Source organism: Cebus imitator, unplaced genomic scaffold (assembly GCF_001604975.1).
Source record: "Cebus imitator isolate Cc_AM_T3 unplaced genomic scaffold, Cebus_imitator-1.0 Scaffold12, whole genome shotgun sequence".
In the NCBI taxonomy this organism is placed as follows: domain Eukaryota; kingdom Metazoa; phylum Chordata; class Mammalia; order Primates; family Cebidae; genus Cebus; species Cebus imitator.
Genome location: NW_016107327.1, coordinates 8,694,302 through 8,719,689, shown reverse-complemented (window position 1 = coordinate 8,719,689; position 25,388 = coordinate 8,694,302). Strand labels below are relative to the sequence as shown.

The 25,388-nt window shown below is 45.5% G+C and overlaps 1 long non-coding RNA gene across 1 annotated transcript in view; it reads right to left on the bottom strand.

Annotated features, from left to right (window-relative positions):
- The window catches only part of LOC119467022, a 90,311-nt gene that overhangs the window by 1,051 nt on the left and 63,872 nt on the right, over positions 1–25,388 (bottom strand). The window contains exons 2-3 of the long non-coding RNA XR_005195538.1: positions 1,815–1,990; positions 157–263 (exon numbers count right to left, since the gene is read on the bottom strand). This is a non-coding gene — a long non-coding RNA (uncharacterized LOC119467022). The remainder of the gene's footprint in view (positions 1–156; positions 264–1,814; positions 1,991–25,388) is intronic.

Below are 25,388 nucleotides of genomic sequence, written 5' to 3'. Positions count from 1 at the left end.
GAGGGAGGAGAGGGAGGAGAGGGAGGAGAGGGAGGAGAGGGAGGAGAGGGAGGAGAGGGAGGAGAAGATGTCTAGTCAGTGCTCACTCCTTGTCCGAAGCACCCCCCTCCTTCCTGCCCCCTGTGAGATTATGAGAGCAGAGTTTTAAATACCCACCCATCACCCCCAGCTCCTAATCCAGTGGGAGACATGGGCAGTGAGAGAGTAGGGTGCAGATGCTCTGGTCCTTTGAGGCCTGGACCTGAGGTGCCCAAGATCACAAGCTGAAAAATGAAAAGGAAGACAGTCTTCACTATTGGGATTATCTTTTGATCACTTGCAAATTATCTTCTTTTCCCTTCTCCCTTACTTTCACAAGTACCTCAAAGTGTCTTTCACTTTAAACAGTAAAGAATAATTCAAAGTGAGAAATTATAAAGTCATCAGATTCCAATTAACCTAACTACTGATTGCTTTCGGAGTCGGGAAGGTGAGGCATCAAGGTCAGGCACTTCTCTTTTTACTCGTTGTGTGACTTTGCAAAAGTTACTTGGCATCTCTTGGTTGCAATTCCCTAATCTGTAAGTAGAAATAATATATTATAATGTCGATGTAAGAATCAAGTGAACCTTTATGTAAAAGAGAGATTTGCAAACTAGAGTTCCATACAGATGTTTGTTACTCTAACTCCGCACAGATCTCCTCAAAGGTGGAGACCACGTTTTATTTAGTAACCACAGCATCTAGCACAGAGCCTAACCCAGGTCTGTCCTGCATGAAGGTCAGTGGGTTGGATTTTAAAAGAGCCACCTGTGTCAGGCAGAGTGCTGTCAAGAAAAAAGAAGTGGCCAGGTGTGGTGGCTCACGCCTGTAATCCCAGCACTTTGGGAGGCCAAGGCGGGTAGATCATCTGAAGTTAGGAGTTCGAGACCAGCCTGGCCAACATGGTGAGACCCCATCTCTACTAAAAATACAAAAATTAGCCGGGCATAGTGGTGGGCGCCTGTAATCCCAGCTACTCGGGAGGCTGAGGCAGGAGAATCATTTGAACCCAGGAGGTGGAGGTTGCGGTGAGGGAGATTGTGCCATTGCACTCAGGCGTGGGCGACAAGAATGAAACTCTGTCTCAAAAAAAGAGAGAAGCCATGCTGTTTTATGTAATTTTAACAGAGATATACAATATACGTATAAAATACATATGCAACAGCAATCAGGGAAACAGGTTCTGGAGTGCTGAAAAGGTGAGGCGAGAACATGCAGAAAGGAGAGTAACTGCAAGAGGCGGCTACCCGCCCTGGGTACAGAGGAGGAGGCTGGGTTATTAGGATCTGGAGCTGAAGGAGGCGCTGGACTGGGGCTGGTGCCTCTGAGGTTGGCCAGTGTGGGAGAAACTGGAAACCGGAACTTCTGTCTACTGGAATCTGCTTCTGGTTGCTGCCAAGGTGAATTAGTGTTGCTGTGGTGACAGTGACAGCAAGAGCAAGAAACATGGGAAAAGGCAAATCCTTCCCCGCTTCAGCCCATCAGTGTCCCTCTAGCATCCTTTATAGGCAAAGCCACCAGGGCTTCTGCTGGTGACAGAGAAATAGAGGGTACAGACCCCTGTCTCGGCATCAGGGTGGAGGATAGAGTGGGGGGATTCTGCTGAGAGCCAACAGCTTAAAAACTGCCACATCGCTATTTAATAAATGCAGAGGAGACTTGCCTATGGATGAAGATGGCAAGGGCTGCACTTCGAAGAACTCCCTTTTTACACTACCTTAGGGAGGAAATGGAAGTGTGACAATGTGGGTCACAGGGTTCTTGGTGCTTAGAACCCTGCCAGGCAACCCTACCTGCTTTCCAAAAGCAGCCTTGCCCTTCTTCGTTGTCCTTGCTGGCGGGGCACTCCTATTGCTGCGGCCAGCAGGAACTCCCATGTACACAGCCAGAGAATAATGTTATTCCACAGCCAGTATAGGGCCAAGCAGAGGAGCAGACTAGCCTTGGCTCCAGCGACACAACTCAGATGCTGGAGAGAAGATGCAGAGAGGGTCCCCTTGGACTAGGAAAAGTGAGAGTGGCCACAGATGCCCTGAGTGTCTTACAGCTATAGGAGGCAGGAGCAGCTGCTCTGGCACATTTGAGACAGTGTGTTCCTCTGTCATCCAGACTGGAGTGCAGTGGCCTGACTCAGTTCACTGAAACCTCTGCCTCCCAGGCTCAAGGGACCATCCCACCTCAGCCTCCTGAATAGGTAGGACTACAGGTGCATGATATCACACCTGGCTAATTTTTATATGTGTGTGTGTGTGTGTGTGTGTGCGTGTGTGTTTTGTTCTGTTTTGTTTTGTTTGAGACCAAGTCTTTCTTTGTTACCCAGGCTGGAGTGCAGTAGTGCGATCTCGTCTTGCTGTAACTTCTGCCTACAAGATTCAAGCGATTCTCCTGCCTCAGTCTCCTGAGTAGCTGGGATTACAGACACACACGACCACACCTGGCTAATTTTTGTAATTTTAGTAGAGATGGGGTTTCGCCATGTTGGCCAGGCTGGTTTCAAACTCCTGACCTCAGGTGATCCACCTGTCTCAGCCTCCCAAAGTTCTGGGATTACAGAAGTGCCCTGGCCTGCTCTGGCACATTCCGACTGATGATTTGACCTTGCTCCCTGGGACAAGCACCCAGTTAGCCTCTGTGGATCTTATGACAAGGAAAAATAGAGCACCTTTGGTGATTTCTTACACCCCTCCCAACCCCCTCCTCAGATACATTGATTATATTGAGACTGAGAGAAGACTTACCTGTTTGTACAGTTGATTGACTTTCTGGCTCAAATCTGAAAAGATTTTTCCTTTTTTTTTGAGACAGAGTCTCGCTCTGTTGCCAGGCTGGAGTACAGTGGCGTGATCTCAGCTCACTGCAACCTCTGCCTCCCAGGTTCAAGTAGTTCTCCTACCTCAGCCTCCTGAGTAGCTGGGACTATGGGCACGTGCCACAATGACCCGCTACCTTTTATATTTTTAGTAGAGATGGGGTTTCACCATGTTAGCCAGGATGGTCTCGATCTCTTGACCTTGTGATCCACCCGCCTTGGCCTCCCAAAGTTCTGGGATTCCAGGTGTGAGCCACCAGTCCTGGCCTGTGCTTTCCTTAAGTTAGAATCCAAACCAACTGATATGTCTTGCATGACTCTTGAGATCATATTGGAGAGTAATGGCCCATCCCTCTATCATGTTGCTGCAGACCACTAGATGAGACTGCCATGCAGCCCAGGAGAGGAGGATAGACTCCCTCTACTCCTTGAAGACTGATCATTTTGTGCTCCAGACCTTTTCCTCAGTCCCTATTCTTGCTGAAATGTAACCAACCTAATATCTCAGCTTATTAGGGCTCTGTTCTCTGTCTCCCAAGAGTTTGGTTAGTTATCTCAACAGGCAGGGATGGGAGGGGGTGTTGCCATTCAATGCACAACAAAAATTGGGAGTGGAGCATTCCTCCAGGCCACAGGCATAGCTTTGTGCTAAGTATTAGCACTAGAGCAAATTCCACCGAATTCTTTGGACCCACATGACAAGCCCAGCACCATGCCTCTTCCTGCAGTCCAGGCGGTGAGCGTTCATTGATAGGCATTGTGCCTTGGCAGCTGGCTGATGTAGCTCATGGAGAAACTCGCATCTATGGTCAATATCAATGACAGTTGATATTAACAAGAAATCAACATAAAATGGCTAGGACCAGCCATCTGCAGAAGCTAAGCACTTTGAACATACAGTAGTTGTTAACATGGTCCAGCCTCTCTGCCAAATAAAATCAGGAAACAAGAGGGCCTCTTGAGCTGATCAAGAGCCCAGAGAGGCTGGGCGCGGTGGCGCTTGCCTGTAGTCCCAGCTACTCAGGAGTCTGAGGTAGGAGAACTGAGGTTGAGGGAGGCTGAGGTGGGAGGATCTCTTGAATCCAGGAGTTCTGGGCTGCAGTGTGCTATGCCGATCGGGTGTCCGCAGTAAGTTCAGCATCAATATGGTGACCTCCCGGGAGTGGGGGACCACCAGGTTGCCTAAGGAGGGGTGAACCGGCCCAGGTCAGAAATGGAGCAGGTCAAAACTCCCGTGCTGATCAGTAGTGGGATCTCACCTGTGAATAGCTACTGCACTCCAGCCTGGGCAACATAGCAAGACCCCGTCACTAAAAAAAAATGATCCCAGAGAGCCGCCACAAGAATGTGGGCCAGTTTTGTCCTTAGGACTGGAAAATGTTTTTTTGAAGTGACCTATTTATCACATTGTGACTGACTGGCTGATACAAAGATGGTGCTGTGTATGGATTCTAGAACCTAGGGGAGGAAGCCACCAAGAGTAAATATTTGTTGGTGTTTATCCTGTGCTGCATCTACCATGTTTGATAGGTCACAGCATAAATAAAAGTCAACATTTACAAGACACTTACTATATGTGCCTGGCCAGAGCTAAGTTTTACATCCACTTACTCATTTAATCCTCACAAGGACACTATGAGATACATTTATCCCTCAGCCTCTTGTGAGTTTGATTATTGAGACTCAGACCCCCAAAGCCTGATATGCTCTGGAATATGATGATACTGAGTAGCTGACCTTGCAAAGCTAAGGGTTTGGAATTTGGTGACACGGCCAACATAGCTACCCTGATAGTGCCAAGCTGAAACAGATGGCTGGACTCGCTTAAACCATCTTGATTACAAGAGATCATCTGTTCTAGCCCTTGAGTGACCCAGGCAGCTTATCAAAGTGGTGTATTTATTGCAATATGCGAGACTTCAAATATGCAAAACCCAGAACCAAACAGAGACATGTGCCAGTCTTTGTGCAAACTCCAACAGTTTCCATCATACATGCTTTACTTTCAAGGACCTATAAATGGAAACAAACATGCATTCCACCAAAGACAGGTGGCATGTCTCAGACAGCCTGTAGAGAGACAAAGCAGGTATGGGGTGGGGAACGCACTGGCAAGGATTCTAGCTGCCCAAGAAAGGACAGGAAACTTCCCTCCCAAAAACGGCATCTTGATGAAGACTTGAAACGCCAGCCATTGACATAATAAGAGCTTTCCCATAAAGTGTAAATATCTACAAAAAGAGAATCACTCTGAGCCAATGACTCCGAGACAACTGCATGCCCTGTGTCTTATGAAACACCCCTCCTCTGCCCTCATGTAATCCAAAACAGCAGGGGCAGGAAAGGACTGGCAGGAGTCACTGCACCCAGATGAAAGAGCAGGCTAAGTGGCTCTGGTTTAGTAACTGGACCCATTATGATATAGCTCACAAAAGTAAAGCCAGGCCTACCAAGTTTCTTTGATAGCAAAATATTTCTACCCTCTTCTAGACACCAATACTGACATAAGAGGTGTATGTTTATAGTAACAAAAATAGAAAATATGGGTACTGAAGATAGTAGAAAACTTGCAAAACTGCTCATATATGTGATCTGAAAGACACTGAGATAGCCTTTCTATTCATTCATCTAAATGTGTACATATTGATGAAGGAATAGAAACCCCAGGATGCTGCATGAACACAGACTTCGATGAGGCGTGGATAAGAAGGGAAAGGATGTTTAACTATATTTTTGAGTACATATATTCATTTAATACATATGTTTTAAAAAGTATATATAAACATTCAAAAATGTATATATATTCAAAAAATGTGTGTGTGTGTGTATATATATATATATATATATATATATATTTTTTTTTTTTTTTTTGAGATGGGGTTTCACCCTTGTTGCCCAGGCTGGAATGAAATGGTGCAATCTCAACTCACCACAACCTCCACCTCCTGGCTTCAAGCAATTCTCCTGCCTCAGCCTCCAGAGTGGCTGGGATTACAGGTATGCACCACTACACCCAGCTAATTTTATATTTTCAGTAGAGACAGAGTTTCTCCATGTTGGTCAGGCTGGTCTCGAACTCCCGTCCTCAAGTGATGCCCTCACCTCAGCCTCCCAAAGTGCTGAGATTACAGCCATGAGTCATTGAGCCCAGCCAAAATATATTTTAAATAATCCTTTTCTTTCTTATCCATGTCTTCTTGAAGTTTAGCTGGATACAAAATCCCGGGGTCCCCATCCATTCAACCATTCACCACTAGCATGGTCCTAGGAGGACAAATTCTCCTTTTCCCTATCCCTCCACAATTAAATGAAAAAGATAAGATTGCACACAGTCAGGATAGTATTTGTGGTGTTTTAGCTGAAGGATGTGTGGAGTGGCACAAAAAGGCAACTATTTCCAAGACTGTATCTCCACACAGGAACAGCACAGTTCCAAGGACAATTCCAACTGTCTCTTTCAATCTAACCAAGCACAACGATCCCTCTGCACCCTAGTGTGATTGGAACATCTAATCCTTCGAGCTCTCTACGGTTGTGTGGACAGAGAACATTGATTAGCCTGAATAAATTAGCCAGAGTCATTCTTGTAATTTTTGTGATTTTCCCATTTCAATTATTGTAAGCAGCAGTTTCAGAAGAGTTGCAATGATAAATTGGATGGAAATGTGGATGTACCAGTGAAAGTAATTTGTAGGCAAAAACACGAGTTTTAAAAAATATTTTACATTCTTTAGATTTTTAACTGATTTTTAAAGAAATACAGCTCATTGCAGAAAATACGGCAAAGCGTAATAGAAAAAAATGAATCTCGGCCAGGTGCAGTGGTTCACGCCTGTAATCCCAGCGCTTTGGGAGGCCAAGGCAGGCAGATCATGAGGTCAGGAGTTCGAGACCAGTCTGGCCAACATGGTGAAACCCCATCTCTACTAAAAATACAAAAAAATTTAGCCAGGCATGGTGGCAGGTGCCTGTAATCCCAGCTACTCAGGAGGCTGAGGCAGGAGAATGGCTGGAACCCAGGAGGCAGAGTTTGCAGTGAGCTGAGATTGCACCAACCATTGCCCTCCAGCATGGGCCACAAGAGCAAGACTTCGTCTCAAAAAAAAGAAAAAGAAAAAGAAAAAAATGAATCACTAATAACCCACCTCCCACTTCTGGTATTAATGACTTTTTCACCTAAGAGATGGAACTAAACAAATCTTTCACAATCATAAAATATTGTAAAGTGTTCTGGTGTCTGCCCTTCATTCCAAGAGTCTCTCTTCCACAGTTCCAAAGCCAACAATGTTTACACTTCCTAGATGGACCGTCGTCTTGGGCAGAATTAGTAGCCTGTATAAAAGTGAATGTTCAATATCCCGTAGGAGACTTCTGCCCAGAAACATTCTTCCAATCTGCTCCCCAGAACCAGAGCTCAAGAACAACACTTGTTACTGCACAGTTACATTTGGCTAAATGTAAATTTCCAATGCCTTTAACTCATTCACACTAAAATGTAAATAATGACTGATGTTTTCTGAGAGAACCTGCTACTACAAGAAGAAGGAGGGACACCCCGGAACCCTAAGCATCTGGGTTTGGGAAGCAACTTTTCAGGGAATAATGGTTCAGGAATGAGCCACTTTGATGCCAGGCAACCCTTCCTGTTAGTGACTCTTTGAAAGCCTAAATGGGGCTTGCTTTAACTTGAAACATGACTATTCTTTGAACAAAAGCAACCTGGAGCTGCTTGCTGTCACCTGGGAAAGCTAGCCTGGGACACAAAAGTCAAATCACAGACATCATTCCCTTTCTATCTTCTTCTCCTTTGAAAATAGCCTCTTTTCCCCATCTCCCAACTGTTAAAATTAATTAAAAATAGCAGCGAGACTATCAGGCCAAACTGTCCATGTTCACACGAGAATTTCTCATCTTTCCGTAAGCATCCAGTCTTCCCACAGCTTCTTTTCACATTTGACATAGACATGACTTTGGGGTCATTGAACCCCGAATTGATTAAATCCCTTGAATTGTCTTTGAGAAAGAGTTTTCTGTGTGTTTATTAAATAAAATTATCTGGTGTCTTTTAGATTCCTCCGCAATGAACTAATTCCCTTGTTTCTTTGGAATTCTTTGATGTCCCAAGAGCTTCTGGAACACTTCACATGAGACTTTCTTAGGTTCTTCCTTAGAAACAGGAAGTTCACAAAAAGCTCTAAACATTTATTTTAGTTCCCAAAATTGGGATGGGAGATAGCTGATGCATTCTAAAAATAGCAAAAACCCTTCAAACATTGGATTTGATCTTTACCGAAAGAGTAAAAGGTTTTAAATTGAGTCTGAAATTTGTCCAAAACTCACCTAGTTGGATTTGGAGGCATTTTCAAACTCAACAATATTCTTGGCTCTGCTAATATTATACCTGGGAAATTGCTTTATCTCTTTTCCTAACAAATATGCCGGGCACAGTGGCTCATACCTATAATCCCAGCACTTTGGGAGGATGAGGCAGGTGGATCACCTGAGGTCAGGAGTTCGAGATCAGCCTGGCCAACATGACAAAACCCCATCTCTACTAAAAATACAAAAATTAGCTGGCATGGTGGTGGGTGCTACTTGGGAAGCTGAGGCAGGAGAATTGCTTAAACCCGGGAGGCTGAGGTTGCAGTGAGCCAAGATAGCTCCACAGCATTCCAGGCTGGGCAACAGAGCGAGACACCATCTCAAAGAAAGAAAAGAAAAGAAAAGAAAAAAACTTCAGATAAATGCAATATAGCAGAGTTTATTTGAGCAATGAACAGCTGGTGAGTTGTGTAATCCCCCAGATCAGAATAGGTTCAGAGAGACTCTGATGTTGCTGCATGGTGGGAGAGGATTTATGAACAGGAAAAGGAAAGTGATAGACAGGAAATGGAAACGAGGTGTAGAAAGAGCTGGATTGGTTACAGCTTGGAGTTTGCCTCATTTGAACAGCTGGATGCCTGTGACTGGCTGAAACTCCATGGTTGATACAAGAGTATATTACAACCTGTTTACTCATCCAGTCAGGTTACAGCTCACTAGGCATGGAGAAAGTTTTAAGCTAGACTTACAAGGAAACAGCTTCAGACTAAATTTAACAGTGGTTTTTTTTTTTTTTTTTTTTTTTTTTTTTTTTTTTTTTTTTTTTTTTTTTTTTTTTTTTTTTTTTTTTTTTTTTTTTGAGACAAGGTCTCGCTCTGTCGCCCAGGTTGGAGTACAGTGGTGCGACCTTGGCTCACTGCAACCTCTGCTTCCTGGGCTCAAGGTACCCTCCCACCTCAGCCTCCTGAGTAGCTGGAACTATGGGTGCATACCACCACGCCTTGCTACTTTTTTTATTTTTTGTAGAGATGGAGTTTTGCCATGCCTGAACTCAAGCAATTGGCCTGCCTCACCTCCCAATATGCTGGGACCACAGGTGTGCACCACCACACCTGGCTAAAAATTTTTTTTTTTTTTAGTCAAGATTGAGTCTTACCATGTTGCCCAGGCTGGTCTGGAACTCCTGGACTCAAGCAGTCCACCTACCTCAGCCTCCCAAAGTGCTGGGATTACGGGCATGAGCCACTGCGCCCAGCCTCCCACACACTTTTAAACAGGCTATTTCCTCTGTTGGAAACCTCAGGTCCTATGCTTTGGCCAACTTCTATAAATCTCTCCAGATCCAAGTCAGGTACCACTTCCCCAGGAAGCCTACCCTTGAAACCGCCTTTGCAAAAATTACAACAGTGAGAAAATCGTGACAGTGAAAGAGATCGGCTCTAACCAACCCCCATCTTGCCTTTAACCTCCACACTGCCCTTAATCATCCCTGGGCTTGCACCCAACTAACTTTGGGAGACATTTAGTTTATAGTTAGATGAGAACAGCCTTTCCCCCACACTGAACCACCTTTGTAAAGCTAATGGAAGGCCACCAGGTTAGTAGGAGGAGAGGACCCTGAAGCCTGCTAACGTGTAGACATAAACAATTGCCAGCCATTATTCTACCGGTCACAAAATTTGCAACTTCCCCAGTTACTCCTGCAGATAACGTCACTCTTCTAAAACTTAAAATTTTGAAAAGTCTTTTCAGGACCAGTGGCTCCACCCACTGGTGGAGATTCCCTGGCCCAGCAAACTAGCCTGGAAAAACCTTGGCTTCTAAATCTTCAGGGAAGATTGAGTTGAATAGCACACGTAGTGTGGCTGGTCTCATGTCAACTAACTCTTTCTTTATTGCAGGGGTCTCAGTGAACTAGTTTTGTCTGCAGTGGGCAGGAGAACCCAGGGTGCGCCCCGATCCCACGCCCTGTCTTCCTTTAACCATGGCGTTTACCATGTCTAACATACTTTGCCGTTCTTCTCTTCCTTCACAGCATAACCCAAATAGTGACAGGCAAATCTCAATCAAGTTTGAGGTTTATTTTGCCAAGGAAAATAACATGCCCGGGAAAAAGAAACACAGGTCTCAGAAGAATCTGTGCCCCACGCTTTTTCCAAAGAGGGTTTTGAGGACTTCATTATTTAAAGGGGAAACAGCAAGCAGGAGGGAAAGGAGGAGAGGGGGAAAAGAGAGTTTAAAAGGAGAAGAGGGGTAAAAAAGAGGGTAGGCAATGAGGCAAGTGGTCACATTCATGTGAGGCTCTGTGTAGCTCTCCGTGAATCTACATTTTACATGTGAAGAGCTGGGGGTAAATGTCAATTATGCATTCCTCTCTTTCTCAGTAGCTCTACATTTTACATAAGATAAAGTAAGCATGTGAAATGATAGCTAGCAGCCAGGCACGGTGGCTCATGCCTATAATCCCAGGACTTTGGGAGGCTGAGGTGGGTGGATCACCTGAGGTCAGGAGTTCAAGACCAGCCTGGCCAACATGATGAAACCCCATCTCTACTAAAAATACAAAAATTAGCTGGGCATGGTGGTGGGCACCTGTAATCCCAACTACTTGGGAGGCTGAAGCAGGAGAATTGCTTGAACCCAGGAGGCGGAGGTTGTAGTGAGCTGAGTCCGCACCACTGCACTCCAGCCTGGGCAACAGAGCAAGACTCCATCTCAAAAAAAAAAAAAAAGAAAGAAAGAAAAATTACAGCTAGCTGTTTGCAAACAAAAGGAAGGCAGTTTTTGCATGACTTTGACCCCAAGTTTAATGCTTAAAGCTTCCCTTTGGCATAGTCAGTTTGGGGTTCCGAGATTTTATTTTAGTTTTTCCACAGCATCTAGTCTGTGAGTCTCCGGAGGACAGGCACTGGCTCTTTTACCTCCGTTTCCCTCATATATAGCTCCACGCCAGCTTGCAGCAGCCATTCAATGAATGAACGAACAAATGAATGAATGAATGAGGTGCTTTCCCGCAGAGTCCTCAGCTGAGCATCTGCTATACTTAGTACCCTAAGAGCTGTCCTCCCTTTATATAGGGGGACAGCCTCTGCCTGCCCTCCGTGCTCTCTGCCTGAGACCCTACCCTGCCTGCGGCGCAGAGGTTGTGCATCTCAGCCTTTGCAGCTGGGAGCAGGGGTTGGTGGGGAGTGTGAAGGTGACAAACTGTGGCATGCCCTAGACTGAAAGGCCTGTGCTGCTGGCCCCGGCAGTGGGCACAGTAATGATGCATCTTCCCCGTTTGCCTTTTCCTTCTGAGCCACCTGCCTACTTTGGGCCTGTCAGGCCTTGCTGGGAAAAGCCTCATCTCCCAGCTCAGCAACTCCCCACATTATTCAACTAATTCCCAATTGTCTTTCTTTTCTTTTCTTTTTTTGAGACGGCATCTTTCCTCATCATACTACTAAAATCTCCACCCAGGAAGGGACTTTTCTGCCACTTTTTGATCCTCTGACGCAGGGACTAGCCTGCTTTCTCACTGGGCCTGTGCGCCCTGTGCTCCACCCTCCGCACGTCATGACACTCACATTCCTCATGTAGTCGCATGTCACCCTTCCTAGAAACACCAGGCATAGCCTAGGGAGCCAGCTGAAGAACTCTCCCTCCAGTGCTGTGTCCCTTGTGTTCAAGCATAAACCCGGAATAAAGTCTTGTCTGGGGAACTTGCTTGGCCTTGTGTCAAATTCTGTTGCATGGGAGCCCTAGAACCTACAGTCAGCAATGGCGACACTCCGTTTTCCTGCCTCCATTCAATGGTTCCCACAGCTCAGTCTCCTCAAGGTGTTACCCCTGATGCCTCCCCTCCCTGAGTTTCCACATCCCACCAGCCACCAAATCCTGATGATGCCACCTCAACCATTGCACTTCAGTTGTCTCCTCCATAAATCTATCCCCATACCACAACATTCTTGAAACGTATGTACTGCCAGAGTGAGCTTTTTTTTTTTTTTTTTTGAGATGGAATCTTGCTGTGTCTCCCAGACTGGAGTGCAGCGGTGCGATCTCAGCTCACTGCAACCTCCACCCCCTGGGTCTAAGTGATTCTCCTGCCTCAGCCTCCTGAGTAGCTGGGATTACAGGTACACGTCACCATGCCCAGCTAATTTTGTATTTTTAGTAGAGACAGGGTTTCACCATATTGGCCAGGCTGGTCTCGAACTCCCAACCTCAGGTGCTCTGCCCACCTCGGCCTTTCAAACCGTTGGGATTACAAGTGTGAGCCACCACGCCCGGCCTACCTATGTATCTTAACAGTTAATACAGTGACTAGCAAAAAAAAGTGCCTTCAACATGCATGTCCAAGCCACCTGGGTATTTTGGCCTAAAGCAGGCATCACTGCTATAGAGGTTAAAGGAGCAAAAGCGACGGGACAGGAGCACAGAGGGAGGAGCAACGATGTGTCTTCTTGGCTAGAAAGGGAAAGCAAACATATTGAATACCCACTTTTTACCAGCGGAGGATCGGCTATCTGCCCATTACTTTGCATATGAAACATAACCTCATATGAAACCCAGCCTGGCCTGACACTGGCCGTGTTTGCTGAAGGGAGAGGGGGTAGTTGGATGGCAGCAGCAGCTGGAAGGGAGGGAAGGACAGCGGCTAAGATGAAGGCAGCATGTGGTGAAGTCACTACTCACTACTCCCTGGCTGGGCTCTGCTGAAGCAACCCTCACCAAGCCAAAGCCCCATCTCAGTCTGGGCAGGACATACGCATACGCCCTTCCAGGCCAACAACTCCTGGGAAGTATCATGTTATAAGGGAAGGAGCATGGGCTTCAGAGCCCATGAAGACTGGGGTTCAAGTCCCAGCTCAACCACTGCTATCTGTGTGACCTCAAGCAAGTTACTTAGCCTTTCTGATCTTCAGACTCCTCTCCTGAAAAGGCAAGAAAAATACTTATTTCACAGGATTCATTCCTGGAGCAAATATTTTTTCAGCCCTCATTTGTGCCACCTCTCATCTAGCCAATGGGAATATGGTAGCTTCAAATATGATAGGTACTTTGGGGAGGCCAAGGCAGGAGGATCATTTGAGCCCAGGTGTTCGATCCTGCAGTAAACTAGGATCAGACCACTGTACTTCAGCCTGGGCAACAGACTGAAGCTGAGACAGGATTTTTTTGAGACAGAATCTTGTCTCAAAAAAAAAAAATACTATACACACACATATGTAAAATAGGTACTTAATAAATATTGGTTTCCTTCCTTTCTGCTATTTATTCTCTGGGCAAAAACACAGAATCCTTAGAGAAATCCTCTACACCTTTTCTTTCCTTTTTTTTTTTCTTTTTGAAATGGAGTTTCACTCTTGTTGCCCAGGCTGGAGTGCAATGATACCATCTCAGCTCACCACAACCTCTGCCTCCTGGGTTCAAGCAATTCTCCTGCCTCAGTCTCCTGAGTAGCTGGGACTACAGGAATGTGCCACCACTCCCAGCTAATTTTTGTGTTTTTAGTAGAGACAAAGTTTCTCCATGTTGGTCAGGCTGGTCTCGAACTCCCAACCTCAGGTGATCCGCCTGCCTCAGCTTCCCAAAATGCTGTGATTACAGGTGTGAGCCATCGCCCCCGACCCTCTACACTTTTTCTTTCCTCCAGTGTACATTATTTTATCCTCTAAATAAGATTAGCTAATAATAATACTAAGATCTCCTGTAATCCCAGCACTTTGGGAGGCAGAGGCAGGAGGATGGCTTGAGCTCAGGTGTTTGAGACCAGCCTGGGCAACATGGCGAAACCTCACCTCTACAAAAACGGAAAACTGAGCCGGGTGTGGTGGTACATGCCTTTAGTCCCAGCTACTGAGCAGGGGTGGGGCTGGGGCTGAGGTGGGAGGATCACCTGAACCCAGGAAGTGAAGGTTGCAAAGAGCTGAGATCTTACCACTGCATTCCAGCCTGGGCAACAGAGCAAAACTCTGTCTCAAAAAAAAAAAAAAAAAAAAAAACCTAAAACCTAACACTTACCAAGTACTTACTATGTGGTAAGAACTATTAGAAGTTCATATATATATTTATATATTTACTAATTTAATGCTCACAACTCAGTGAGGTTGGGTTTCCCAAATAAGAAAATGGAGGCACAGAGAAGCAAAGGAATATGCTAAGGACACACAGCCAGTAGATGAGGGAGCTGGGATTTGAACCTGGGCATCCTGGCTTGAGTCCACACTCTGAACCAACAGAAACCCGTACATCAGAGATCATGTAGTTCAGCCCCTCTGGACGAAATATTTGCAGGCTGCCTCTTTTTCCTATCCTTTCTTTTTGTTTTCTTGTCTCCTCTCATCTCTTTTCTTCTCAGTTAAGGAAACTGAAGGCCACACTGGGCAATGTTAGGTGACAGGCTCAGAATGACACAGCTACTTCTGGCATTTATTCTGACTCCCATCCCAGGCCTTTTCCATGGCAGCATGGACGAGTATGAAGGCAAATGGCTAAAGTTATTATTATTGTTTAATAAATGATTGATATTATCTTATCCCCCTAGTTGTAACGATCATTTGAAGGTATCAGATCTGATAACAAAATGTTTACATTAGATACCATAGTGTTTCTTTTTGTTTAATTAATACCAATCTGAAATGTGTTCTTTGTTTTTGCTAGTGCTGTTTTAATTTCTGCCCCCATAAATATTTGTGCTGTTGTCTTAGTTTCAGTTAGCATTCGGTGTTTTCCTTGGACTGTTTTTTGTGATGGGATGGGGGTGGAGTATTTACAGCCTGATACGCCTTCTGTGGAACTCTGCATCCCAAAACCACCACAGCACAGTTCAGGAGACATCGACGTACAGTCAAAACAAGACTGGGAGTGCCCTGTGAGCCAGGCAGTGCGGCGTCGCAGCTGCAGAGTGACCCTGAAGCTCAGGACACCCAAAGGCAGTCATCACACAAAGGAACACTGAAAAAACAAGCCCTCCACTGAACCTTCCAGAACTCTGCTCTGAACTGACACAAGGTGACCACAATCCAGAACCTAATTTCAGGGAAGACTGCTTTCATGAAAGTCAACAGATGTCATTGAGAAATCTGGGTTCACAGAGGATGGTGGAGAAGGAGAGAAATGAGACATTGTAGACAAAAGGCACTTGCGCGTAGAAAGATTTCCAAGTGCTCCCGTATGGCTCAATGAACTCCTCTAGTTTTTGTTTCCCCATCTGTAAAATGGGACTGCTAATACTCATCTTGATGATCACCAGGGACCAAATGAGGAAGTTATGTAGATGAGATCAGTTTAAAAACTATAAAATGCTCTGGGAATCTGACTGCTATTCTGTACGTATGTATGTATGTACTATATGTATGAAGTGGAGTTTCAGCAGCATGACAGGGACAACAGTGATTTCCACTAAAACACACGAGAAAGAATATACAATTCATGATAAATGATAGGATTTCAAGTGACTGTTGCATTTCTCTCTGCTGCACAGGCTGGAGTGAGGTGGCTATTCACAGGTGGTCATGGTTGTAGCACACTATAGAATCAAACTCCTAGGCTCAAGTGATGCCCCTGCCTCGGCCTCCATAGCTGGGACTACAGGCAAACTCTAACACACCTGACTAGCTGTTGCATTTTTTTTTTAATTTATTTTATTGCATTTTAGGTTTTGGGGTACATGTGAAGAACATACAAGATTGTTGCATAGGTACACACGTGGCAGTGATTTGCTGCCTTCCTCCCCATCACCTACATCTGACATCTCTCCCCTTGCTATCTCTCCCCAACTCCCCACCCCCACCGTCCCTCCCCTATTTCCCCCCAACTGACCCCAGTGTGTAGTGCTCCCCTCCCTGTGTCCATGTGTTCTCATTGTTCAACGCCCGCCTATGAGTGAGAACATGCGGTGTTTGATCTTCTGCTCTTCTGTCAGTTTGCTGAGAATGATGGTTTCCAGGTTCAAAACCTGGGGCAACGGCTTTGCAAACAACAAAGTAACAAATATATAGCCAGGTAGTGTTAGGTAGGGATTCTGCGTGGGCAGCGAGCCTTCCAGACAAACTCGAGGCTGGTGAAGCAGGTGACATGTACAGCCTGGAGGAGCCAACTTCTCTGCGCATCCCACCCACAAGATGGGGGCAGTTCTGGGCTGCAGCCCCAGGCTGGGGAGCTCCTGGCATGCATACGTGTTAGAGACAGAGTCTTACAAAAATAAGAAATGAAGTCAAGTTTTCTTTGCAACTTCTATACATGTACCCAGTGAAAATTAGTAAAACACAATTCTAATTCTTACCAGTACTCTTGTCTCAGGATGATAGAATGGAGAAAAAGGTTGAGACAGGGTCTCACTCTGGGGCCCAGCCTGGAGTACAGAGGCAGGATCACTGCAGCCTCAACCTCTTGGGCTCACGCAATCCTCCTACCTCGGTCCCCCAAGTAGCTAGGACCATAGGTGACACCACCACACCTGGTTACTTTTTTTCAATTTTTTTAGAGATGGGGTTTCAGTTTGTTGCCCAGGCTGCGTCTCAAACTTCTGGTCTCAAGCAATCTTTCCACCTCGGCCCTCTAAATTGCTGAGATTACAGGTGTGAGCCACGGTGTCTGGCCAAAAGTAGAATTGTATAGTGATATTCCACAATCCTTCATCAAGTTTCATCTGAATCTGTTTCTTCAAGATTTCACAAAATCCTCAAATGTTGGGGTTGCAAAGGATCTTAAGTGTTATGTTCTAGTCGTTCACCAGAGATTCCATTTCATTCCTATAGTGTCAAAGCTAAAAACTCTTGTGTTGAAATTCGATCACCTGAAATCATATCCTGGCTGTACCATTTCCTGGCTGTGGGACTCTGAGAAATTTAAATTATCTCCAAATCCCAGTTTCCTCATCTACAAAATGGGAATAATAATAACATCTACCCCAGTCTTGCTGTAAAAGAGAAATGAAATAATGTACCCAGCTGGGCACAGTGGCTCACACCTATAATCCCAGCACTTTGGGAAGCTGAGGCGGGCAGATCATGAGGTCAGGAGTTGAGACCAGCCTGGCTAACATAGTGAAACCCCATCTCTACTAAAAATACAAAAAATTAGCTGGGTGTGGTGGTGTGTGCCTGTGATCCCAGCTACTTGGGAAGCTGAGGCAGGAGAATCACATGAACCCAGGAGGCAGAGGTTGCAGTGAGCCGAGATTGCACCATTCATTACACTACAGCCCAGGCTAGAGTATGAGACATTGTCTCAAAAAAAAAAAAAAAAAAAAAAAAAAAAAATAAGAAAATTTCCAAAAAAAAAAAAAAAAAAAAAAGTATCCTAATATCCAGCACCCAGCAAGTACCCAGTTAGTGCTCACTATTACTGCCAATTTTAGAAAAGTCAGATATAAAGCACAAAATACTCTGCAGCGACATTCAGCATAGGCCTCCCTTGAGAGACTCTGGCATTCTCTGCCTGCCACTAGCTAACTCTTGATCTGTAAAGCTAACTAACTGAGTATATATCAGAGTGGGGGAAGAAAAAGGAATTTGAAGGGAGTGGCAATAAAATTCATTTAAATATCATAAATCCAATTCAGTAAATCCTTCCACTCAAGAAAGGGGAAGGCAGTGTTTCTAGGACACAGAAAGCCATGCTTTGTGCAAATATGCTTCCTACTCCAAAAATTGAGCCTGGTGTCCTTGTTCTTACGGTGTGTGGAGGTGATATCCACAAACTGGCTGCCCACGAGCAGGGACACTTCCCAGCCTGGCATATGAGTCAGTGAGGGATGCAGAAGGCACCAGGGTCACAGGATAAAAATACAGCCCAGCTTCCTGGCCACTAATCTTCTGAAACAGAATGCAAATGTTTGCATGCATTTTTTCAGACAAAATACGCTACTTCAAAGAGCTTCCTGGCATGCCATATTCCATTTCTAGCTGGGCATCCAGTTCCGCAGGGACTGTGTACTCTGCTCTGCCAAGGAGGGCTCTCGGGGAAGAGCTGGTGGTGCTCTGGGGTGGGAGAAAGGTCACTGGACCAGGAGGCAGGGTGGGCAATGGCTGAGGTCTAGGTTCCATCCCCTCTGCTTCTCTAACCCCTCCTACTGTCACTAAAGGCACCATCTCAGCTCCTGCGCTTAGCATGGTTTCCCTGAGTTATCAGCAGCCGCCCAGGAGTGGCTAAGAAAGAAGCACTTCCTTCTTTCACACAGTGATCTTTTGAAACCAAACTGACTCAGGCTAAAAACCTTTCACCAGTCCCTCTGGCCTCTGGAGTGAAGTCCCTGGCACAAGGCCCCTCACAGCCTGACTCCCAATGAAGCCTTTGCTATTCCACCACTCCCCATGCACCCCACATCCCTCAGCTCCCTCCCTGTTCTCTTCACTTTTCCTGGAGCAGCTCTATCTGCCTTGTTTTCCAATCCACGTCACCCAGGGAACCTTGGCTCACCCCTTAAGACCTCATTCACAGCTCTCTCCAGTAGGATGTGACCCATCTCAACAAAGCAAGGTCCCCATGCTAACTGGCAGCTCCTGGCGGTCAGTGCACGCTGACTGCAATTGTGTTATTCCCTTTTCCTTTCCTTCTTTTTTTTTGAGATGGAGTTTCGCTCTTCTTGCCCAGGCTGAAGTGCAGTGGCGCAATCTCGGCTCACCACAACCTCCGCCCCACAGGTTCAAGTGATTCTCCTGCCTCAGCCTCCTGAGTAGCTGGAATTACAGGCACCCACCACCACGTCCAGATAATTTTGTATTTTTAGTAGAGATGAGATTTCTCCATGTTAGTCAGGCTGGTCTCAAACTCTGGACCTCAGATGATCCACCCGCCTCAGTCTCCCAAAGTGTTGGGATTACAGGCGTGACCCACGGTTCTGGGTTGTTATTCCCTTTTCTAGTGGCAGAGAAATCCTCCTCAAGAAGCTCTTTTAAACTAAATCTCAGCAGATTTTCTTATTTCCAAACAGAATTAAAACAGGAAGTGAGAGTCAAAGTGTGCTCCACTGAGACAAAAATCACATTAGGAAATCAAAGTGTCCTCATCTTCTAGGAAGCTGAAGTCTCCTTAGGGTCACTGTGACACTCCCAGGCTTCCATCTGAGAGTCTGTGGAAACTCACTTCAAGAGGTTCTCACCGGTGTTCGATTTTACTCTGAGGCAGGGCAAAATGTTTCATGGTTTTGAAGGTTGAAGAAAGTTCCTGCAGAGGCAAAGTCGGACAGGGTGAAGGGCAGGGGCTGCAGAGAGCCAGGCTGGGGGCCAGCTGGAGCTTAGAAGAGCCTCAGTGTTTTCCTTCATTTAAAAAAATGTCCTTTTGTAGAGGAAGTCCCATGTCCCTAAGCAAGCCCTAACTTCACTAAAAAAGCTGAGCTAAGCTCCGCCAAGTGATTCAGTCTTTTTCCACAGAGAGGGAGAATTGGGATGGTTATTTTTTCTCAACTCCAGAGGAGAGTGAGTGAGCAACGAATTCTGTTCATCTTCCACATAGCAAACCAAAGTGGACTCACTTTTACCCAAATGTATCAGTGGAAACCAAATTGGTGTCAGTACACAATTCCCAAGCCTCTTGCTGCTTCTGGGTTTATTCCCTGTTGTCATTGTTGTTTATTTTGTTCTTCTCACATGTTCCAATGAACAATGATGAATAATGAATAATAATGGTGAATAATGAATGAATGAATGAACACAAAAAAGAAATTTTTCAGCTCAAATTTTTGTTTTGTCATTCATCGTTTACCTATTCATCTGGTACTTACTGAGTTGTTATATGTGAGGCATTGCATTGAAAGTCATCCATTAGGCCAGGCACCATGCCTCATGCCTGCAATTCCAGCACTTTGGGAGGCCAAAGCTGGTGGATCACCTGAGGTCAGGAGTTCAAGACCAGCCTGGCCAACATGGTGAAACCCCGTCTTTACTGAAAATACAAAAAATTAGCCTGTCATGGTGACGAGCGTCCACAATTCCAGCTACTCAGGAGGCTGAGGCAGGAGAATCGCTTGAACCCAGGAGGTAGAGGTTGCAGTGAGCCTAGATTGTGCCACTGAACTCCAGCCTGGGCAACAAAAGCAAAACTCCATCTCAAAAAAAAAAAAAAAAAATATATATATATATATATATGTATATATATCATTTACATTTCCTTAGATTACTTGGTAAAAAACAATAAAATGACAATAGTGAGAGAATCCAATGAACACATGAGGATGTTTGATATTGAAACCTGCCTAATTGTTGTCCCATAGAACTAATAGCTTCAGGATTTTTTCTTTCTTTTTTTTTTTGAGACAGAGTTTCTCTCTTTTTGCCCAGGCTGGAGTGCAATGGCATGAACTCAGCTCACTGCAACCTCTGCTTCCTGGGTTCAAGTGATTCTCCTGCCTCAGTCTCCCAAGTAGCTGGGATTACAGGCATGTGCCACCACACCCAGCTAATTTTGCATTTTTAGTAGAGACAGTTTTCTCCATTTTGGTCAGGCTGGTCTCAAACTCCTGACCTCAGGTGATCCGCCCGCCTCAGCTTCCCAAAGTGCTGGGATCACAGGCATGAACCACCGCACCTGGTCCACAGCTTTTTGAATAAATCTAAAAATTGACCCTCCCTGGATCTTAAAACCTGAAACTTATATTTGTCTCATCCACCTTCCCTCCTTAGGAAACTGACCCTCAGGTGATCCTGAAGCAGAAAGCTCTGAAACTCTTCAGATGACCCCATCTAAACAAGGAGACGCCAGACCCGTCATCCATCATGATTGCTTCCTTACCCCTCCCTAATTCCTGTTTTCCCACCTTCCCCCATTATATAGACCCCCTCATTTTAGTTGGTCGGGGGGATGGATTTGAGACTTTATCTCCCATTCTCCTTGGCTGCAGCATGTGATTAAAGCCTTCTTCCCTCACAATACTCGTGAGCAATTGATTGGCTGTCAGAAAAAAGCAGGGCCTCGACCAAACCCCTGGCATTTGGGTAATGATAGGACAGTTTATAGAAAACAGCTGCTGTTAGAAGTTTAAATGATTAAATGATTGTTTACAGCAGCCAACTAAGCTAGATATGGTGGCATGCATCTGTGGTTCTAGCCACGTGGGAGGCAGTAGCAGGAGGATCATTGGAGCCCAGAAGTTCAAACCCAGCCTGGGCAACATAGCGAGACCCAGTCTCTAAAATAAATATATATATAGGTAACTGAAATAAAATAGCCAACTGGCTAACCCACTCCACACGTAACCTGAGGCTATGAACTTTGAGGCCATAAAAATTGAAGCTGTTGGTTTAAGTGTGATAAAGGATGTTATAAAGAAGCCAGGGTTATTTTCGATGGTGATATTGCCCAGTCCACCTTCTTAAAGAAAAACAGAGAAATTATTTATTTTTGTTGGCAACATTACAGTTTCTCTCTTCCAAAAAACTCAGAGTATTCATACAAATACTGATAGACTTGAGGAGACAGAGGAGGTCGGGTGGGAGATAAAGAAGTCAGCAGAAGAAGATGAGGGATAGAGGGAGGAGGAGGCAACTGCAGGAGCAGGTGGTGCGTTTTTCTCTTTTCTTTTCTTTCTTTCTTTTTTTTTTGGAGAAGGAGTCTCTCTGTCCCCTAGTCTGGAGTGCAGCCGTGTGATCTCGGCTCTCTGCAACCCTGCCTCGGCCTCCCAAAGTGCTGGGATTACAGGCATGAGCCCCTGCACCTGGCCCGGTTTATATTTTAGTTTTTGCTCCCTGTTGGTCATCTTGCAAAGGAGAAAATAATTTTATAATTCGTACAACTTCAAAAATACGCATAAGTCATTAATTTCTTAGTATTTCAGATTATCATTCTAGGTAACAATTTTTTTTTGAGACAGGGTCTAACTGTCACCAGGCTGGAGTGCAGTGGTGGGATCTTGGCCCACTGCAACCTCTGCCTCCCAGGTTCAAGCGACTCTCCTGACTCAACCTCCCAAGTAGCTGGGACTACAGGCATGCGCCACCATGCCCAGCTAATTTTTGTATTTTTAGTAGAGACAGGGGTTTCACCATGTTGGCCAGGCTGGTCTCAAACTCCTGACCTCCGTTGGGTAATGATATGACAGTTTATAGAAAACAGCCGGCCTCCCAAAGTACTGGCATTATAGGCGTGAGTCACCGCTCCCTGCCCCAGCTGATAATTTAATGGACCTTTTAGTGCAGTGTTTTTCTCATGTATCAATCTAATTGTCTTTTTAAAGTGTTCAGTACTTTTTTTCTTAATTAACAAACTTTATATTTTAGAACAGTTTTAGTTCCTTAGCAAAACTGAGTGGAAAATACGCAGACATCCTATATACTCCCTGGCCCCCACAGCCTCCCTGACCTGGGTCAACACTCCCACCAGAGCAGTGCGCTTGTTACAATGAACCTACATTGATGCATCAGTATCACCCAAAGTCCATAGTTTATATTGGGGTTTACTCTCTATTATTTTTTATTTTTTTATGAAGACAGGGTCTCACTCTGTTACCCAGGTTGGAGTGCAGTAGTGGCATGATCTCGCTTCACTGCAACCTCCACCTCCCAGGCTCAAGCGATTCTCTTGCCTCAGCCTCCAGAGTAGCTGGGATCATAGGCATATGTCACCTCACCCGGCTAATTTTTTTGGTAGTTTTAGCACAGATGCGGTGTCATCCTGTTGGCCAGGCTGGTCTCGAACTCCTGACCTCAAGTGATTGGCCCACGTCGGCCTCCCAAAGTGCTAGGATTATAGGTGTGAGCCACTGCGCCCAGCCTGGGTTTATTCTTGATGTTGTATATTCTATGGGTCTTGATAAATGTATAAGGGCGTGTATCCACCATTATACTCTCATACAGAGTACAGCAGTTCCTCCGATAACATCATTTCATTTAACACCGTTTTCTTTATAATGTTGATGAAAAAAACTTGATTCTCAACTTAGCCCCTGTCTGTGTGGAGTATGCACATTCTCCCCATGTCCGTGTGGGTTTCTCCAGGTGTCCTGGTTTCCCAAAGATGTGCATAGTAGGTGAAATGGAGAGTACTTGGTCCCAGTGTGAGTGAACGTGGGTGTGTGTGAGCAGCCCTGCGATGGAGTGTCCTGTCCACCGGGACTCGTTCCCGCTTTGATCCCTGAGCTGCCGGGACAGGCTCTAGCAACCCTTGCAACTGAACTGGAATAAATGAGTAAATAATTATTTTACTGGTTTTTACTGGTGTTTCTTTTTTTTACTTTTGAGACAGGGTTTGGCTCTGTTGCCCAGGTTGGAGTGCAGTGGTGAAATCTCAGCTCACTACAACCTCTGCCTCCTAGGTTCAAGCAATCTTCCCACCTCAATCTCCTGAGTAGCTGAGATCACAGGCGCCTCCCATAATGCCCAGCTTATTTTTACAGGTTTAGTACAGACAGAGTTTCACCATGTTAGCCAGGCTGGTCTCGAATTCCTGGCCTCAAGTGATCTGCCCGCCTCGACCTCCCAAAGTGCTGGGATTACAGGCGTGACGGGGTTTCACCAAGTTGGCCAGGACGGTCTCAATCTCCTGACCTTGTGATCAGCCCACCTCAGCCTCCCAAAATGCTGAGATTACAGGTGTGAGCCACTGTGCCTGGCCTAACATTTCTTTTTCAGACAGGATCTTGCTCTGTCACTCAGGCTACAGTGCAGTGGTGCAAACACAGCTCACTGCAGCCTCAACCTCCCAGGCTCAGGTAGATCCTCTCACCTCAGCCTCCTAAGTAGCCAGGACTACAAAAAATATATATATAGAAAGACAGAGAGAGAGAGAGAGACAGAGTTTTGCTCTTGTCACCCAGGCTGGAGTGCAATGGGGTGATTCGGCTCGCTGCAACCTCTACCTCTCCCGGGTTCAAGCAATTCTCCTGCCTCAGCTTCCCAAGTAGCTGGGCTCACAAGCGCCTGCCACCATACTATGCAAATCTTTTGTATTTTTAGTAGAGACAGAGTTTCACCATGTTGGGGCAGGCTGGTCTCGAACTGCCTTGGTCTCCCAAAGTGCTGGGATTACAGGTGTGAGCCACTGCACCCAACCTAATTTTTGTATTTTTAGTAGAGACGGGGTTTCACCATGTTGGCCAGGCTGGTCTCAAACTCCTGACCTCAAGTGATCTGCCCGCCTTGACCTCCCAGTGTTCTGGGATTATAGGAGTGAGCCACTGCACCTGGCGTCAACATTTCTTTATTCCATATAAGTATGTGGTTCTTTGCTTTCTTCTTTAAATGATCGTAATATCTGTCTGGTTCCCTCCTCATAATGAGGTAAATACATGTGTTCATTTTATATCTAAGTGAGAGTCATGGTTTTACCATTTCAGAAAACTTCCTTTAACAAAGGTGGCAATCTTTTACTGTATTGTTCGTGTTCCTGAGTCTTAAATGGTTGCCAGGCACAGTGGCTCACACCTGTAATCCTAGCACTTTGGGAGGTGGAGGAGGGCAGATCACGAGTTCAGGAGTTTGAGACCAGCCTGGACAACATGGTGAAACCCCATCTCTACTGAAAATACGAAAATTAGCCAGGCATGGTGGCACGTGCCTGTAATCAGATATATTTTGGGGAAGTTACTGGGGAGGCTGAGGTAGGAGAATCACTTGAACCCAGGAGACGGAGGTTGCAGTGAGCTGAGATCATGCCAATGCACTCCAGCCTGGAGGACACAGCAAGACTCCATCTCAAAAAATAAAATAAAAGATTATCTCCCCCACCAAGATTGTAAAGATATTTTAATATATTTTCTTCTAGGCCTTTAAAAATTTTACTTTCAGCCAGGGGAGGTGGCTCATGCCTGTAAGCCTAACACTCTGAGGGACTTGAGTCCAGGAGTTCAAGACAAGCCTGGACAACATGGCAAAACCCCATCTCTACAAAAAAATACAATTATTAGCTGGGTGTGGTGGCGTGCATCTGTGGTTCCAGCCATTATACTTGGGAGGCTCAAGTGGGAGGGTCATTTGAGCCTGGGGAGATTGAAGCTGTAGTGAGCTGTATTTGCACCACTGCACCATAGCCTGGGCAATAGAACGAGACTCTTGTCTCCAAAAAAGTCATAAAAGGTTTTACTTTTATTATTCATGTTATGTGGAATAGATGTTTGTTTATGGTATGAAATGGATATGAAATTTAATTTTTTTCCTATAGAGGGCCAGTTTTCCCAGCATGATTTATTAACGCCTTTCCCCACTTCATCGGTAATTCTACCTCTGTCATGTGTCAAGACTCCTTTATGCATAAATCAGTTTCAAGGGGCCCCATTCTGTTCCAGGGGTCTACTTTTCCTTTTTTTTTTTTTTTTTTT